This window comes from Leuresthes tenuis, unplaced genomic scaffold (assembly GCF_036924035.1).
Source record: "Leuresthes tenuis unplaced genomic scaffold, fLeuTen1.0.hap1 SCAF_13, whole genome shotgun sequence".
Taxonomy (NCBI): Eukaryota; Metazoa; Chordata; class Actinopteri; order Atheriniformes; family Atherinopsidae; genus Leuresthes; species Leuresthes tenuis.
Genome location: NW_027325367.1, coordinates 34692184 through 34708513, shown reverse-complemented (window position 1 = coordinate 34708513; position 16330 = coordinate 34692184). Strand labels below are relative to the sequence as shown.

At 48.6% G+C, this 16330-nt stretch overlaps 13 non-coding genes and 3 pseudogenes across 13 annotated transcripts; 7 read left to right on the top strand and 9 right to left on the bottom strand.

Moving 5' to 3' along the window:
* The first annotated feature begins 359 nt into the window (after nucleotides 1–359).
* Nucleotides 360–523, top strand: LOC140267982 (U1 spliceosomal RNA). Its single transcript, XR_011907506.1, has one exon. It is a non-coding gene; the product is annotated as a U1 spliceosomal RNA (small nuclear RNA).
* Nucleotides 524–1126: 603 nt separating this feature from the next.
* Nucleotides 1127–1290, top strand: LOC140267752 (U1 spliceosomal RNA). Its single transcript, XR_011907336.1, has one exon. It is a non-coding gene; the product is annotated as a U1 spliceosomal RNA (small nuclear RNA).
* Nucleotides 1291–1890: 600 nt separating this feature from the next.
* LOC140267738 (U1 spliceosomal RNA) lies at nucleotides 1891–2054 on the top strand. The gene has a single exon (XR_011907326.1). It is a non-coding gene; the product is annotated as a U1 spliceosomal RNA (small nuclear RNA).
* Nucleotides 2055–2658: 604 nt separating this feature from the next.
* On the top strand, nucleotides 2659–2822 carry LOC140267641 (U1 spliceosomal RNA). The gene has a single exon (XR_011907237.1). It is a non-coding gene; the product is annotated as a U1 spliceosomal RNA (small nuclear RNA).
* A 604-nt stretch (nucleotides 2823–3426) lies between these two features.
* LOC140267726 (U1 spliceosomal RNA) lies at nucleotides 3427–3590 on the top strand. The gene has a single exon (XR_011907315.1). It is a non-coding gene; the product is annotated as a U1 spliceosomal RNA (small nuclear RNA).
* A 600-nt stretch (nucleotides 3591–4190) lies between these two features.
* LOC140267898 (U1 spliceosomal RNA) lies at nucleotides 4191–4354 on the top strand. The gene has a single exon (XR_011907430.1). It is a non-coding gene; the product is annotated as a U1 spliceosomal RNA (small nuclear RNA).
* Nucleotides 4355–4958: 604 nt separating this feature from the next.
* On the top strand, nucleotides 4959–5122 carry LOC140267995 (U1 spliceosomal RNA). The gene has a single exon (XR_011907517.1). It is a non-coding gene; the product is annotated as a U1 spliceosomal RNA (small nuclear RNA).
* A 1581-nt stretch (nucleotides 5123–6703) lies between these two features.
* LOC140267878 (U5 spliceosomal RNA) lies at nucleotides 6704–6817 on the bottom strand. The gene has a single exon (XR_011907412.1). It is a non-coding gene; the product is annotated as a U5 spliceosomal RNA (small nuclear RNA).
* A 386-nt stretch (nucleotides 6818–7203) lies between these two features.
* On the bottom strand, nucleotides 7204–7373 carry LOC140267753 (U2 spliceosomal RNA; annotated as a pseudogene).
* Nucleotides 7374–7591: 218 nt separating this feature from the next.
* LOC140267777 (U2 spliceosomal RNA) lies at nucleotides 7592–7794 on the bottom strand (annotated as a pseudogene).
* A 267-nt stretch (nucleotides 7795–8061) lies between these two features.
* Nucleotides 8062–8175, bottom strand: LOC140267909 (U5 spliceosomal RNA). The gene has a single exon (XR_011907440.1). It is a non-coding gene; the product is annotated as a U5 spliceosomal RNA (small nuclear RNA).
* Nucleotides 8176–8582: 407 nt separating this feature from the next.
* On the bottom strand, nucleotides 8583–8780 carry LOC140267769 (U2 spliceosomal RNA). The gene has a single exon (XR_011907341.1). It is a non-coding gene; the product is annotated as a U2 spliceosomal RNA (small nuclear RNA).
* A 4993-nt stretch (nucleotides 8781–13773) lies between these two features.
* LOC140267798 (U2 spliceosomal RNA) lies at nucleotides 13774–13946 on the bottom strand (annotated as a pseudogene).
* A 264-nt stretch (nucleotides 13947–14210) lies between these two features.
* LOC140267955 (U5 spliceosomal RNA) lies at nucleotides 14211–14324 on the bottom strand. Its single transcript, XR_011907483.1, has one exon. It is a non-coding gene; the product is annotated as a U5 spliceosomal RNA (small nuclear RNA).
* A 409-nt stretch (nucleotides 14325–14733) lies between these two features.
* LOC140267642 (U2 spliceosomal RNA) lies at nucleotides 14734–14924 on the bottom strand. The gene has a single exon (XR_011907238.1). It is a non-coding gene; the product is annotated as a U2 spliceosomal RNA (small nuclear RNA).
* Nucleotides 14925–15199: 275 nt separating this feature from the next.
* On the bottom strand, nucleotides 15200–15313 carry LOC140267833 (U5 spliceosomal RNA). The gene has a single exon (XR_011907371.1). It is a non-coding gene; the product is annotated as a U5 spliceosomal RNA (small nuclear RNA).
* Between the last annotated feature and the right edge of the window lie 1017 nt (nucleotides 15314–16330).

Genomic DNA, 16330 nt, shown 5'->3' with positions numbered 1-16330 from the left:
AGTCTGCCTCGCATTCACTCCCTTTTCTGAGCAGACTAAAAGAAACTTCCATCCTGCACCACTGTTTGCTTTTTCACAAGAGCAGAGAAGAGCGCACCGTTCCCAGCGGCACTGCAGTACCGGGTCGATGCTTGGAGATGCGCTGAAAGAAATACATTTGTGCTGCAAGTTCCTTGGTTGTTTAAAAGAAGAAGTGATCAGAGAGATAATGAAAAGCCTTACTGTTTTAATCTGCAAACGTTTTAGTTTCGGGATAGCTGCTGCTGCTGGCATGGCACACCAGACAGTTGAAGTTGCAGCACCGTCCGGCCGAGTGAGGCACCTGGGAAAGAGGTATCAGCCTCTGACATTTCCAATTCATACTTACCTGGCAGGAGAGACACCATGATCAAGAAGGTGGTTCACTCAAGCCGAGGCTCAGTCATTGCACACCGACTGTACTGACCCTTGCGAATTCCCCAAATGTGGGAATCTCGACTGCATAATTTCTGGTAGTGGGGGACTGCGTTCGCGCTTTCCCCTGATTTGGCTGTTTAACATGAATATTTCTGGTCTACATTACCCTTTTATGACCTTGAGTCACTGTTTTAGCAACACCTGCCATCTTTAAAATGGATGTTTAGTAAGGTACGCTGAATGCTGCAGCATGTCTACACAACAGATATGCAGCTGCACAGTTGTCAGGTGAGGTCATACAGTGCAGTCACCCCAGGCAGGTGGGCATTGCCTTAGAGATGGGGAGGAACAAAATGAAAAAAGAGGACATGTGACCACTGAAGTGGATGTTTAGCAAGGTTTGCCAAATGCTGCAGCATGTCTGCACTGGAGATATGCAGCCGCTCAGCCGTGAGGGTTTGCCTCAACTGAGAAATTTCCTAGTGTGGGTGTGGCTTTAGAGATGGGGAGGAGGGAAAAGAAATACATTTTTGCTGCAAGTTCCTTGGTTGTTTAAAAGAAGAAGTGATCAGAAAGATAATGAAAAGCCTTACTGTTTTAATCTGCAAACATTTTAGTTTCGGGGTAGCTGCTGCTGCTGGCATGGCACACCAGACAGTTGAAGTTGCAGCACCGTCCGGCCGAGTGAGGCACCTGGGAAAGAGGTATCAGCCTCTGACATTTCTAACTCATACTTACCTGGCAGGAGAGACACCATGATCAAGAAGGTGGTTCACTCAAGGCGAGGCTCAGTCATTGCACACCGACTGTACTGACCCTTGCGAATTCCCCAAATGTGGGAATCTCGACTGCATAATTTCTGGTAGTGGGGGACTGCGTTCGCGCTTTCCCCTGATTTGGCTGTTTAACATGAATATTTCTGGTCTACATTACCCTTTATTGACCTCGTGTCACTGTTTTAGCAACACCTTGCCATCTTTAAAATGGATGTTTAGTAAGGTACGCTGAATGCTGCAGCATGTCTGCACAACAGATATGCAGCTGCGCAGTTGTCAGGTGAGGTCATACAGTGCAGTCACCCCAGTTAGGGTGGCATTGCCTTAGAGATGGGGAGGTACAACATGATAAAAGAGGACATGTGACCACTGAAGTGGATGTTTAGCAAGGTTTGCCAAATGCTGCAGCATGTCTGCACTGGAGATATGCAGCCGTGAGGGTTTGCCTCAACTGAGAAATTTCCCAGTGTGGGTGGGTGTGGCTTTAGAGAAGGGGAGGTGGGGAAAGAAATACATTTGTGCTGCAAGTTCCTTGGTTGTTTAAAAGAAGAAGTGATCAGAAAGATAATGAAAAGCCTTACTCTTTTAATCTGCAAACATTTTAGGTTCGGGGTAGCTGCTGCTGCTGGCATGGCACACCAGACAGTTGAAGTTGCAGCACCGTCCGGCCGAGTGAGGCACCTGGGAAAGAGGTATCAGCCTCTGACATTTCCAACTCATACTTACCTGGCAGGAGAGACACCATGATCAAGAAGGTGGTTCACTCAAGGCGAGGCTCAGTCATTGCACACCGACTGTACTGACCCTTGCGAATTCCCCAAATGTGGGAATCTCGACTGCATAATTTCTGGTAGTGGGGGACTGCGTTCGCGCTTTCCCCTGATTTGGCTGTTTAACATGAATATTTCTGGTCTATATTACCCTTTTTTGACCTTGTGTCACTGTTTTATAACACCTTGCCATCTTTAAAATGGATGTTTAGTAAGGTATGCTGAATGCTGCAGCATGTCTACACAACAGATATGCAGCTGCGCAGTTGTCAGGTGAAGTCATACAGTGCAGTCACCCCAGGCAGGTGGGCATTGCCTTCGAGATGGGGAGGAACAAAATGAAAAAAAGAGGACATGTGACCACTGAAGTGGATGTTTAGCAAGGTTTGCCAAATGCTGCAGCATGTCTGCACTGGAGATATGCAGCCGCTCAGCAGTGAGGGTTTGCCTCAACTGCGAAATTTCCCAGTGTGGGTGTGGCTTTAGAGATGGGGAGGAGGGGAAAGAGATACGTTTGATCTGCAAGTTCCTTGGTTGTTTAAAATAAGAAGTGATCAGAAAGATAATGAAAAGCCTTACTGTTTTAATCTGCAAACGTTTTAGTTTCGGGGTTGCTGCTGCTGCTGGCATGGCACACCAGACAGTTGAAGTTGCAGCACCGTCTGGCCGAGTGAGGCACCTGGGAAAGAGGAATCAGCCTCTGACATTTCCAACTCATACTTACCTGGCAGGAGAGACACCATGATCAAGAAGGTGGTTCACTCAAGGTGAGGCTCAGTCATTGCACACCGACTGTACTGACCCTTGCGAATTCCCCAAATGTGGGAATCTCGACTGCATAATTTCTGGTAGTGGGGGACTGCGTTCGCGCTTTCCCCTGATTTGGCTGTTTAACATGAATATTTCTGGTCTATATTACCCTTTTTTGACCTTGAGTCACTGTTTTAGCAACACCCTGCCGTCTTTAAAATGGATGTTTAGTAAGGTACGCTGAATGCTGAAGCATGTCTACACAACAGATATGCAGCTGCACAGTTGTCAGGTGAGGTCATACAGTGCAGTCACCCCAGGCAGGTGGGCATTGCCTTAGAGATGGGGAGGAACAAAATGAAAAAAGAGGACATGTGACCACTGAAGTGGATGTTTAGCAAGGTTTGCCAAATGCTGCAGCATGTCTGCACTGGAGATATGCAGCCGCTCAGCCGTGAGGGTTTGCCTCAACTGAGAAATTTCCTAGTGTGGGTGTGGCTTTAGAGATGGGGAGGAGGGAAAAGAAATACATTTTTGCTGCAAGTTCCTTGGTTGTTTAAAAGAAGAAGTGATCAGAAAGATAATGAAAAGCCTTACTGTTTTAATCTGCAAACATTTTAGTTTCGGGGTAGCTGCTGCTGCTGGCATGGCACACCAGACAGTTGAAGTTGCAGCACCGTCCGGCCGAGTGAGGCACCTGGGAAAGAGGTATCAGCCTCTGACATTTCTAACTCATACTTACCTGGCAGGAGAGACACCATGATCAAGAAGGTGGTTCACTCAAGGCGAGGCTCAGTCATTGCACACCGACTGTACTGACCCTTGCGAATTCCCCAAATGTGGGAATCTCGACTGCATAATTTCTGGTAGTGGGGGACTGCGTTCGCGCTTTCCCCTGATTTGGCTGTTTAACATGAATATTTCTGGTCTACATTACCCTTTATTGACCTCGTGTCACTGTTTTAGCAACACCTTGCCATCTTTAAAATGGATGTTTAGTAAGGTACGCTGAATGCTGCAGCATGTCTGCACAACAGATATGCAGCTGCGCAGTTGTCAGGTGAGGTCATACAGTGCAGTCACCCCAGTTAGGGTGGCATTGCCTTAGAGATGGGGAGGTACAACATGATAAAAGAGGACATGTGACCACTGAAGTGGATGTTTAGCAAGGTTTGCCAAATACTGCAGCATGTCTGCACTGGAGATATGCAGCCGTGAGGGTTTGCCTCAACTGAGAAATTTCCCAGTGTGGGTGGGTGTGGCTTTAGAGATGGGGAGGAGGGGAAAGAAATACGTTTGTGCTGCAAGTTCCTTGGTTGTTTAAAAGAAGAAGTGATCAGAAAGATGATGAAAAGCCTTACTGTTTTAATCTGCAAAGGTTTTAGTTTCGGGGTAGCTGCTGCTGCTGGCATGGCACACCAGACAGTTGAAGTTGCAGCACCGTCCGGCCGAGTGAGGCACCTGGGAAAGAGGTATCAGTCTCTGACATCTCCAACTCATACTTACCTGGCAGCAGAGACACCATGATCAAGAAGGTGGTTCACTCAAGGCGAGGCTCAGTCATTGCACACCGACTGTACTGACCCTTGCGAATTCCCCAAATGTGGGAATCTCGACTGCATAATTTCTGGTAGTGGGGGACTGCGTTCGCGCTTTCCCCTGATTTGGCTGTTTAACATGAATATTTCTGGTCTATATTACCCTTTTTTGACCTTGTGTCACTGTTTTATAACACCTTGCCATCTTTAAAATGGATGTTTAGTAAGGTACGCTGAATGCTGCAGCATGTCTACACAACAGATATGTAGCTGCGCAGTCAGGTGAGGTCATACAGTGCAGTCACCCCAGGCAGGTGGGCATTGCCTTAGAGATGGGGAGGAACAAAATGAAAAAAAGAGGACATGTGACCACTGAAGTGGATGTTTAGCAAGGTTTGCCAAATGCTGCAGCATGTCTGCACTGGAGATATACAGCCGCGCAGCCGTGAGGGTTTTCCTCAACTGGGAAATTTTCCAGTGTGGGTGGGTGTGGCTTTAGAGATGGGGAGGAGGGGAAGGAAATACATTTGTGCTGCAAGTTCCTTGGTTGTTTAAAAGAAGAAGTGATCAGAAAGATAATGAAAAGCCTTACTGTTTTAATCTGCAAACATTTTAGTTTCGGGTAGCTGCTGCTGCTGGCATGGCACACCAGACAGTTGAAGTTGCAGCACCGTCCGGCCGAGTGAGGCACCTGGGAAAGAGGTATCAGCCTCTGACATTTCCAATTCATACTTACCTGGCAGGAGAGACACCATGATCAAGAAGGTGGTTCACTCAAGGCGAGGCTCAGTCATTGCACACCGACTGTACTGACCCTTGCGAATTCCCCAAATGTGGGAATCTCAACTGCATAATTTCTGGTAGTGGGGGACTGCGTTTGCGCTTTCCCATGATTTGGCTGTTTAACATGAATATTTCTGATCTACATTACCCTTTTTTTGACCTTGTGTCACTGTTTTATAACACCTTGCCATTTTTAAAATGGATGTTTAGTAAGGTACGCTGAATGCTGTAGCATGTCTACACAACAGATATGCAGCTGCGCAGTTGTCAGGTGAGGTCATACAGTGCAGTCACCCCAGGCAGGTGGGCATTGCCTTAGAGATGGGGATGAACAAAATGAAAAAAGAGGACATGTGACCACTGAAGTGGATGTTTAGCAAGGTTTGCCAAATGCTGCTATATGATAGCCGATAAAGAGACTGCTAACGTCACACAGGAAACCATTACTTCAACTTACTGCTGCTAAAGGTGCTTCTTCAAAGGTGCTCCAGAGCTTCACTGTCGCACCACTCTTCTGGGTTTTGTTTCAGTCATTAGAAGCCAAACTATTGCTTTTATAGGTTACTTTTAATCAAAGTTTAAGCCTCTAATGATGGAGAGCAGTTCATTCAGTCCTGACTAGAACCAGAAAATATCACCATATTAGTCCAGTGCTCAGGTCTCTGCACTGGCTTTCTGTCGCTCAGAGAATAGACTTTAAAACAGTTCTATTTAGCTGTGCACATGACAACTGAAAGTATTTTATTTGCACTCTTCACTTTTAATTTAATTAATTAGTTATTTTCTATCTTTTATGGAATTATTTTATTGGCCTTCTTGTGATTTTATGTAGCTGTAAAGCAATTTTGTTTATGAATTGTGCTCTACAAATAAACTTGCCTTGCCTTTCCTCAACCTAAAAGGAGCTTTCCATTTGTGGGGCTTCTGCAGGCCCCTCCCCGTCTTCTGCCTCACCTGACTGCTGTCCACCATTCAGGGGTTTTGGTGGTAAATTTGAATTTCCCAGCCTAGCTCTTTTAAATAGCTCATCAACTGCCTCTGACTGCCCTCCATTTTCACCTCCTTCCTGTATTTTTAGGGATTTCAACTTGTTGGCAAAAGATTTTGGGCAATCTCTGAAGAGGTGGTTTTATTCTCCACAGAGATTGCACTTTCTGCCATTCGTACACTCTTCGATGGTGTGACCAATTTCTCTACATTTGCGACAAAATACCTTTGTGCAGGCGTCCAACAGATGCCCATGCTCCCCACACGGCAGAGTTTCGGCTGTCCCTGGTAGTGGATGTAGCCTCTGTTTTTCTCCAAGACAATCATGGGTGGGAGATGTTTCAGGCCCTAGAAGCCCTGGGGGTCTTGCCATTGTTGGATGGGGACCCTCCAGGTGCAATTCCAAATGCCATTGCAGTATTTCAACCTGCAATGAGCAAGAAAGCAAAAACAACCAAAAACATTTTGATAAAGAATTTTAACTACAATATAGTTGGAAAACTTTAATCAAGCACAAAAATACCTCTTAAGCACAGGTTCTTAATGCCAAAGCATGCACAAAATCAACAACACAGAGAAGGCAATCATAGTCTTAACCAAAAGATAGAGAAACAACAAATAAGAATCTACTTGGCTCTACTCTACTCCGAGAAGTCACTCTGCACAGCAACATGATTTTCTTTTGCACAAACACAAAAGACTTAGCCCGCAAAGGTAAAGCCATCCAAAATTAGAAACAACTCATTAGTGCTGCTCTCCACGGAAGTCTTTAGTAAAAGGCGAAAGACTTGTACGTTATGAAGAGAAACCAGAGTACGATTATCCGTCACTGCGGGAGCAGGGCACCAGGCCAGTTGGCATAGCCACCGTCCCCATGGTGAGCTTTGCTTGGTTGAGACGCTTGCTCCCCCTTGCTCCTCGGCTGACCAAGTAGGAACAATCGGGCCCTATTCGATGGCTGCCTTGTCTTTTACTCTGTGCAAAAGACAAGGCAGCCACAAACACCACGGGAAACACCGTATTGAGGCTTTGTTCTGAGCGCTCATTCGGTGTCGCGTTTCTTTCAAGCAATTCTCCCGGTTAGCCGGCACCCGGCTCGCTCCCAGAGCAGTGTTAAAGTCTGCCTCGCATTCACTCCCTTTTCTCAGCAGACTAAAAGAAACTTCCATCCTGCACCACTGTTTGCTTTTTCACAAGAGCAGAGAAGAGCGCACCGTTCCCAGCGGCACTGCAGTACAGGGTCGATGCTTGGAGTGAACGGAGCAAGCTCCTTTTTCAACTCCTGTTCCTAAAAATCCATTTAATATGTAGTCCTCGTATAGAGGACATATCAGATACTACACTTGATCTTAGCCAAAAGGCCGAGAAGCGATAACTATCCACTGGTTCACGTCCGAGGGCCCTTCCTGGCACAATGCGCACTTGTCGCGGTGTTCTTTTTATGAACATAGGTGGCCAGAGAGTCACTGAGCACTCTTCAGCCCTTTTAAATGGTATAACTTTGCACTCCCGCGAGCACCATTCAAGCAACATCGGCACAGTCACAACAAGTAAGGCGACTCTACTCAGGGAAATCACTCTGCACAGGAACAAGATTTCTTTTGCACAGACAGAAAGGGCTTCACCCGCAAAGGTAAAGCCTGCCAAAAATAGAAACAACTCATTAGTGCTGCTCCCCACGGAAGTCTTTAGTAAAAGGCGAAAGACTTGTACGTTATGAAGGAGACATATCAGATATTAAACTGATAAGAACAGATACTACACTTGATCTTAGCCAAAAGGCCGAGAAGCGATAACTGTCCACTGGTTCACGTCCGAGGGCCCTTCCTGGCACAATGCGCACTTGTCGCTGTGTTCTTTTTATGGCCATAGGTGGCCAGAGAGTCACTTTGCACCTCCGCTGCACTGAGCACTCTTCAGCCCTTTTAAATGGTATAACTTTGCACTCCCGCGAGCACCATTCAAGCAACATCGGCACAGTCACAACAAGTAAGGCGACTCTACTCAGGGAAGTCACTCTGCACAGGAACAAGATTTCTTTTGCACAGACAGAAAGGGCTTCACCCGCAAAGGTAAAGCCTGCCAAAAATAGAAACAACTCATTAGTGCTTCTCTCCACGGAAGTCTTTAGTAAAAGGCGAAAGACTTGTACGTTATGAAGAGAAACCAGAAAACGATTATCCGTCACTGCGGGAGCAGGGCACCAGGCCAGTTGGCATAGCCACCTTCCCCATGGTGAGCTTTGCTTGGTTGAGACGCTTGCTCCCCCTTGCTCCTCGGCTGACCAAGTAGGAACAATCGGGCCCTATTCGATGGCTGCCTTGTCTTTTACTCTGTGCAAAAGACAAGGCAGCCACAAACACCACGGGAAACACCGTATTGAGGCTTTGTTCTGAGCGCTCATTCGGTGTCGCGTTTCTTTCAAGCAATTCCCGGTTTGCCCACACTCGGCTCGCTCCCAGAGCCGTGTTAAAGTCTGCCTCGCATTCACTCCCTTTTCTCAGCAGACTAAAAGAAAATTTCATCTTGGGCTCCCTGAAACTTCCATCCTGCACCACTGTTTGCTTTTTCACAAGAGCAGAGAAGAGCGCACCGTTCCCAGCGGCACTGCAGTACCGGGTCGATGCTTGGAGTGAACAGAGCAAGCTCCTTTTTCAACTCCTGTTCCTAAAAATCCATTTGACATGTAGTCCTCGTATAGAGGACATATCAGATATTAAACTGATAAGAACAGATTTTTTTTTTTTTTTTTTATTACAAAACTTCCAAGAAACATTTAGAACAACATGACAAAACAGTCAAAGTAATGCTTTACATGTCCGACACAAAAACCATACAAACATAAGAAACAACCACAAAGAAACACTACCCGCTCATGAAAATAAAGTCTTCCATCGCTCTCTTGCAGCGTGATACCCGTACTTTTCCTCCTCCATTCTTCTCATGCGTCCAATATCTGCCCTCACCCTTGCCACCACCCTTCCCACCTGCCAGTCCACATTGTTTTTAATCAACGCCGTCCTTGCATCCCACAGCGCCACCTTTCCCATAGACAGAACCAACCATAACAGAAAACCCTCCCTACCTTTCCCCCTTAAACCCAAGCCCAGCATTATCATGTCATACTTTAAAGACCCCAATCTTGGAAAAAAAAGAACCAACTCAACCCACACTTTTGTTGCAAACCCACATTCCCAAAACACATGCTCAATTGTCTCATCAGCCCCACACCCCTCCCTTGGGCACAAACTCCCCTGTGTCAACCCGTGTCTATTTAAAACTTCCCTGACTGGCAACCTCCTGTGTAAGGCGAGCCAATTTATATCCCTCGCCCTGTTTGTGAGACCTTTCTGCTGTGTGAAAACCCACCCTTGTTGCCCCACCCCATACACCCCCACCGGCCCCCTTTTTTCCACCAGAGCCCTGTACAGGCGCCGGTGACTGAAGCACAGGTCCCCCTCCTAACACTCTGGGTGCTTTTTCCCCCAGCATACCACCTGCCTATAATACGGGGGTAAGACATCCCCCTTTGGCTTTCGATTGTCCCATGACACCAATCTCCTGAAGGGGAATGACAACCAAAACAGCAAAAGTGCCTGAAAATGATGGCCACTGGTCTGTTGCACACACCTGCACAAAAAGGAAAAGAAAACCACATCCAACTTAAGTGGGATGTCCGGCACACCCATCCCTCCCATCTGAACTTCCTGGTACATCCACTCCCTTCTCACATATTCATACCCCCCCCCATACAAAGGAAAAAACATCTCTCATGAAACTTCTCCTATATTGAGGAGGTAAAGGAAAAACATACGCTAGGTATAACAAAAATGGCAAAATATCAGCCTTCAAAACCAGCACTCTACCACTTAAGGAAAGTTGCCGGGATTTCCACAGCCCCATCCGCGAACGGGCTGCAGCCAGACGCCTTCCCCAATTTAATTCTGCACTCCCCTCTCCCTGCAACTCTACCCCCAGGACTTTCACTGGGCCCTGGCACTGGGGCAGACCAGCTAGCCCTCCCACCCTACCAGCCCATGGTCCAAAAAACTTAATGGTGGACTTCCCTAAGTTCACCTTGGCCCCCGACACTATCGAAAAACTCTCCACCACTTCCAACAGCCGTGTGACCGACCTCTCTGTTGTCAAAAAAAAGGTCATGTCATCCGCATACTGCATCACTGTCAACTTGTCTGGACCTGCTCCAGGAAGGTGCAGACCCACCACACCCGGGTCCCCCCGCACCACCGAACCCAGCGGCTCCATGTAAGCCACAAAGAGCAGCGGGGAGAGTGGGCATCCCTGCCTCACCCCAGTTCTCTGTGCCACCACTGTACCCAAGTGCCCGTTCACCATAACCCTGCTCCCCACCCCCTTGTACATGATCTCCAACCACTCTATGAAACGGGGCCCGAATCCCATCCTCTCCAAAACTGCAAAAAGAAACCTGTGGTTCACCCTGTCAAACGCTTTCTCCATATCTAACCCCACCAAACTCATATTGATCCCCCGCTCCTCCACCCAATGAATACAGTCCCTCACCAATCCCAGATTCCACTGTATTAGCCTTCCCTCCACCCCACACGTCTGATCCTCATGGATTACATGAGGTAGAGCCTTCCGAAGACGACCAACTAGGACTCGAGCCACAATTTTGTAGTCCACACAGAGCAACGTGATTGGCCTATAGCTTTCCATTCGCTCCCTGTCCCCTTTCTTATACAAGAGAGATATGACCCCCTCCCTTATTGTTTTCCCTAAGCCCCTCCCTTCCAAAACAGATTTAACCACCTCCCACACATCCCTCCTCAAAATCCCCCAAAAAACCAAAAAAAAATTCCTTGGGCAGCCCATCAATCCCAGGCACCTTGCCTGATGGCAGCCCCTTCATGGCCTCCTCCACCTCTGCCATGGTCACTGGGCCCTCCATCCCCTCAACTATATCTCCAGGAACCCTTCTCTGCAGAGACCCTAAAAACCTTCCCAGGCCATCCTCACCCACAGCCCCCTCCCCAAAAACTTCCCCAAAAAACAGAGAAGCTACCTCCACCATCTCCAGTGGGTCTGTCACAGAACCCCCACCTTTCCCACGCAGCTGCGGGATACATACCCTTGCCTGGGCTGTCTTAACCTGCTTGAAAAAGTAAGCACTGCAGCGTTCCCCCAACTCAAACTTCTCCTTTCTACACTGAAATAAAAACACCCTAGCCCTCTCCCTAAAATAAATCCCTAACTTACCCTTTACCGCTTCAACTGCCTCCCTATCCAACGTCTCCCCCTTATTCCCTGCTGTCACCAAAAATTGTAGTCTCCTCTGTAAGTGCACAAACTCCCTTCTCCTCTCCCGTGCTCTCACTGTGCCATATGAGATCGCCAATAGGCGAGTATTGTGTTTTACCCCCTCCCACCAGTCCACCACTGATCCGAAACAAGGCTTAAGTTGTTCCCACACCCCATAATGGAAAGAAAAACTTTTCCGGAAAGCTTTTTCCTTCAAGATTTCACAATTTAGCCTCCAAAACCCCCTCCCAAAAAGGGGTGCCTCCACCTCAAAGGTCACCCGGAGTTGGCCGTGATCTGTGAACCAGAGGGGCGACACTGCAGCATCTTTCACCTCCACCACATTTGGCAAAAAAACAAAATCTATCCTACTGCTTGAACCCCTAGAATTCGACCATGTGAATCCTTCCCCTGACTTATCCACCACCCTGAAACTAGCCTGTAAATTAAAGTCCATCACTACATCCCTCAAATAAGGCAAACTAAAATCCCCAATGCCTTCAAAAGAGACATTAAAATCCCCCCCCACAACCAAAACCCTGTTGGTAACACAAACATCAGGCAACGCCAAAAAAAGATCCCTCCGTCCCTGTGGTTCTGCTGGGGCATAAACAGTGATGAACCGAAAATAGACCCCCCTCCAGTCCGCATCAACCACTAGTACCCTCCCCTGTACCACAGAAAAACTCCCCGACACATGAAAATCCCTATCCCCAAATAAAATACCCACCCCACAAGAGTGAACCCCTCCCACCCCCCACCTTGAAATCCCCCTCTTCCATCCATCAGAGAAGACCCTTACATCTCCCCCATCCCTTAAATGAACCTCCTGTAAAAAACAAACCTGGAAAGGGACCTGGGCCAAATAATGAAAAATCCCCCCCCCTCTTCCCCTTATCTCTCATCCCCCTCACATTGACTGTTAAAACTGTAAAGGTCCCTTTCAGGCCTTCTCTTTCTCTCCCAGTAGGCCCTCGGAACCACTCCCCATAGACCCCCCCGATCCGTAGACCTCGCACTCCTCAAGGTAGGCCACACTGCTGGGCGACCTGGCCTCAAAAACAGAGCGTGACGAGCTCAGGGGTGAAACAGCCCCCCCCTTCCCTGGTCCAGTCCCCCCATCTATGTTATCAGCCCTCGCACCATCTTGGGTGCCCCCGGAGGCCCCGCCCTCCCCTTCCGCACCCCTGCTTACTCCTTGATGCCTCTCGGAGGCCGCAGGTACCCCCTCCATTACATCAGACCCCCTGCAGGAACCCTTCGGCCCCAAGTCCACACCCAATGACCCCGAATGTCCTGGTGAAGTCGAAGGCACCTCTCCTTCACACGCACTGTCCATCGACTGAACGGCACCCTCTCGCTGTTTCTTCCTCCTCCTTCTTCCCTTCACCTGTGTTTCAGCACGGACCGCTTCAGCTGAGGACTCTGTGTAGTCCTCACCTGAAGAGACCCTCTGCCTCCTCACTCCACCGATCGCTGCCATCACCATCTCCACCGTCTCCTCCTCCGAACTCGCCGCACAATCTGCCCAGGATCCTATCAGCGGCAGACAGTCTCCAAAGCTCACCATAACACTCACACCTTCACGATCACCTCCCAAGTCCGATGGGTCTGCCGCTCCTTCTACGTTGCTCTTCCCTGGGACATCTCCATCTGCCATGAGCCCTTCCCCAGCCGGCGAGGCTGCGGCCGCCTCCATAATCCGGACAGCAGCCCCCGTCCCAAGGCCCATCTTTGCCTCGTGGACCTCCTGACGCAACTCCACCTGCGGCCTCTGCCTCCGGATCTCCAAACCTCCAGCCACTGTGGCGTATGTGCGGGTACGTTTGGGGCAGTCCCGAAGCAGGTGCCCCGCATCCCCGCACCCATGACAGTGCCGGGGTGCATCACAGGTGGCAGCACGGTGCCCACTTCCCCCACAGTTCCGGCAGCAAACTTGGACGCAGCCCGTCGCCAGGTGTCCAAACCTGCGACATTGTCTGCAAAACAGTGGCTGCCCGGAGTAAAAAAGAAATCCCCTGTCCGCCCCAATTGAAAAGTATGCAGGGGGGTGCTTTAATCCGTCCATGCTGTCTGGATCCTCCCCCAACAGCACCCTGAACTGCCTCCGACCTGTCCAGATCCCAAAACTGTCCCGCAGATATTTCGGCTGCATGTCCACTTTCCCGTACCTCCTGAGGAACCCAGCCACTGCCTCGTCCCCGACGTATGGGTTGTAAACGTGGATAGTCACAATCCTCAAATTCCTCTGGCAAAGAGGCACCACTCTGAACCTGGAAAAGGGCTCCATCTCTGCCTTTTCCTGAAATGTTGCTTGGATCTGATCGTACTGCTGCTGGCTGTTCAAAGTGAGATCATATCCCCCATCGGCTGCGTTCCATTGCAAACAGAAAATCTGTGCCGGATCAACTTTCAAACCTGCGACGATGACAGTTCTGACGAACCACTCCCGATCTCCAAAATGACTTTTCTTGTCTTTTAAAACAAACCTCAAAGAATTTCGCAGACCAGCATAAAATGCTGTCTGGGATGGATGTTTAATGACCATTTTTCCTCCAAAAAAAAAAAACGATACACCTAAATCATCCAGGCTCCTTACATCGCTTGGCTCTGGTAACTTAAACCACTTACTGCACTTGATCTTAGCCAAAAGGCCGAGAAGCGATAACTGTCCACTGGTTCACGTCCAAGGGCCCTTCCTGGCACAATGCGCACTTGTCGCGGTGTTCTTTTTATGGCCATAGGTGGCCAGAGAGTCACTTTGCACCTCCGCCCACCCGCTGCACTGAGCACTCTTCAGCCCTTTTAAATGGTATAACTTTGCACTCCCGCAAGCACCATTGGCACAGTCACAACAAGTAAGGCGACTCTACTCAGGGAAGTCACTCTTTACAGGAACAAGATTTCTTTTGCACAGACAGAAAGGGCTTCACCCGCAAAGGTAAAGCCTGCCAAAAACAGAAACAACTCATTAGTGCTGCTCACCACGGAAGTCTTTAATAAAAGGCGAAAGACTTGTACGTTATGAAGAGAAACCAGAGTACGATTATCCGTCACTGCGGGAGCAGGGCACCAGGCCAGTTGGCATAGCCACCTTCCCCATGGTGAGCTTTGCTTGGTTGAGACGCTTGCTCCCCCTTGCTCCTCGGCTGACCAAGTAGGAACAATCGGGCCCTATTCGATGGCTGCCTTGTCTTTTACTCTGTGCAAAAGACAAGGCAGCCACAAACACCACGGGAAACACCGTATTGAGGCTTTGTTCTGAGCGCTCATTCGGTGTCGCGTTTCTTTCAAGCAATTCTCCCGGTTAGCCCGCACTCGGCTCGCTCCCAGAGCCGTGTTAAAGTCTGCCTAGCATTCACTCCCTTTTCTCAGCAGACTAAAAGAAAATTTCATCTTGGGCTCCATGAAACTTCCATCCTGCACCACTGTTTGCTTTTTCACAAGAGCAGAGAAGAGCGCACCGTTCCCAGCGGCACTGCAGTACCGGGTCGATGCTTGGAGTGAACGGAGCAAGCTCCTTTTTCAACTCCTAATCCTAAAAATCCATTTAATATGTAGTCCTCGTATAGAGGACATATCAGATATTAAACTGATAAGAACAGATACTACACTTGATCTTAGCCAAAAGGCCGAGAAGCGATAACTGTCCACTGGTTCACGTCCGAGGGCCCTTCCTGGCACAATGCGCACTTGTCGCGGTGTTCCTTTTATGGCCATAGGTGGCCAGAGAGTCACTTTGCACCTCCGCCCACCGGCTGCACTGAGCACTCTTCAGCCCTTTTAAATGGTATAACTTTGCACTCCCGCGAGCACCATTGAAGCAACATCGGCACAGTCACAACAAGTAAGGCGACTCTACTCAGGGAAGTCACTCTGCACAGGAACAAGATTTCTTTTGCACAGACAGAAAGGGCTTCACCCGCAAAGGTAAAGCCTGCCAAAAATAGAAACAACTCATTAGTGCTGCTCTCCACGGAAGTCTTTAGTAAAAGGCGAAAGACTTGTACGTTATGAAGAGAAACCAGAGTACGATTATCCGTCACTGCGGGAGCAAGGCACCAGGCCAGTTGGCATAGCCACCTTCCCCATGGTGAGCTTTGCTTGGTTGAGACGCTTGCTCCCCCTTGCTCCTCGGCTGACCAAGTAGGAACAATCGGGCCCTATTCGATGGCTGCCTTGTCTTTTACTCTGTGCAAAAGACAGCCACAAACACCACGGGAACACCGTATTGAGGCTTCTGTCAACAAAGACTGATTGATCAAATCCAATATGGAAGTATTGATTAAGGGGAAAACCTCCTTGAACAGTCTGGTTGGGATTGCGTCTAACATACAAGTTGATGGTTTAGAAGAGACTATTGCTGTTGTTAGCTCAGATAGATCAACTGGGCAGAAGCTGTCTAAATACAAATCAGGTTCTAAAGATACTTCTAAAGCTGCTCTACTTGATAATACATCAGTGATAATAGTTGGAAGGATTCCATCAATCTTCTCTCTGATAGAAACAATTTTATTGATAAAGAATGTCATGAAATCATCACTGCTGAGAGTTAAAGGAATACATGGCTCAACAGAGCTCGGACTCTTTGTCAGCCTGGCAACAGTGCTGTAAAGAAACCTGGGATTATTATGAATAAGGGTGCGTTTTCCAGGACAGGACGCCTGGAGCCTGGTTCTTTTAGACAGTACCAGGGGGCTCAAGGCAAATTTTTTGCCCAAGGAGAGGTGCTTGGATAAGGGTGCATTTTCCAGGACAGGGGGCCTGGAGCCTGGTTCTTCTACACAGTACCAGGGGGCTCACGGCAGAGCTTTTGCCCAAGGAAAGGTGCTTGAATAAGGGTGTGTTTTTCAGGACAGGGGGCCTGGAGCCTGGTTCTTTTAGAGAGTACCAGGGGGCTCAAGGCAGAGTTTTTGCCCAAGGAGAGATGCTTGAATAAGGGTGCGTTTTCCAGGACAGGGGGCCTGGAGCCTGGTACTTTTAGACAGTACCAGGGGGCTCAAGGCAGAGTTTTTGCCCAAGGAAAGGTGCTTGAACAAGGGTGTGTTTT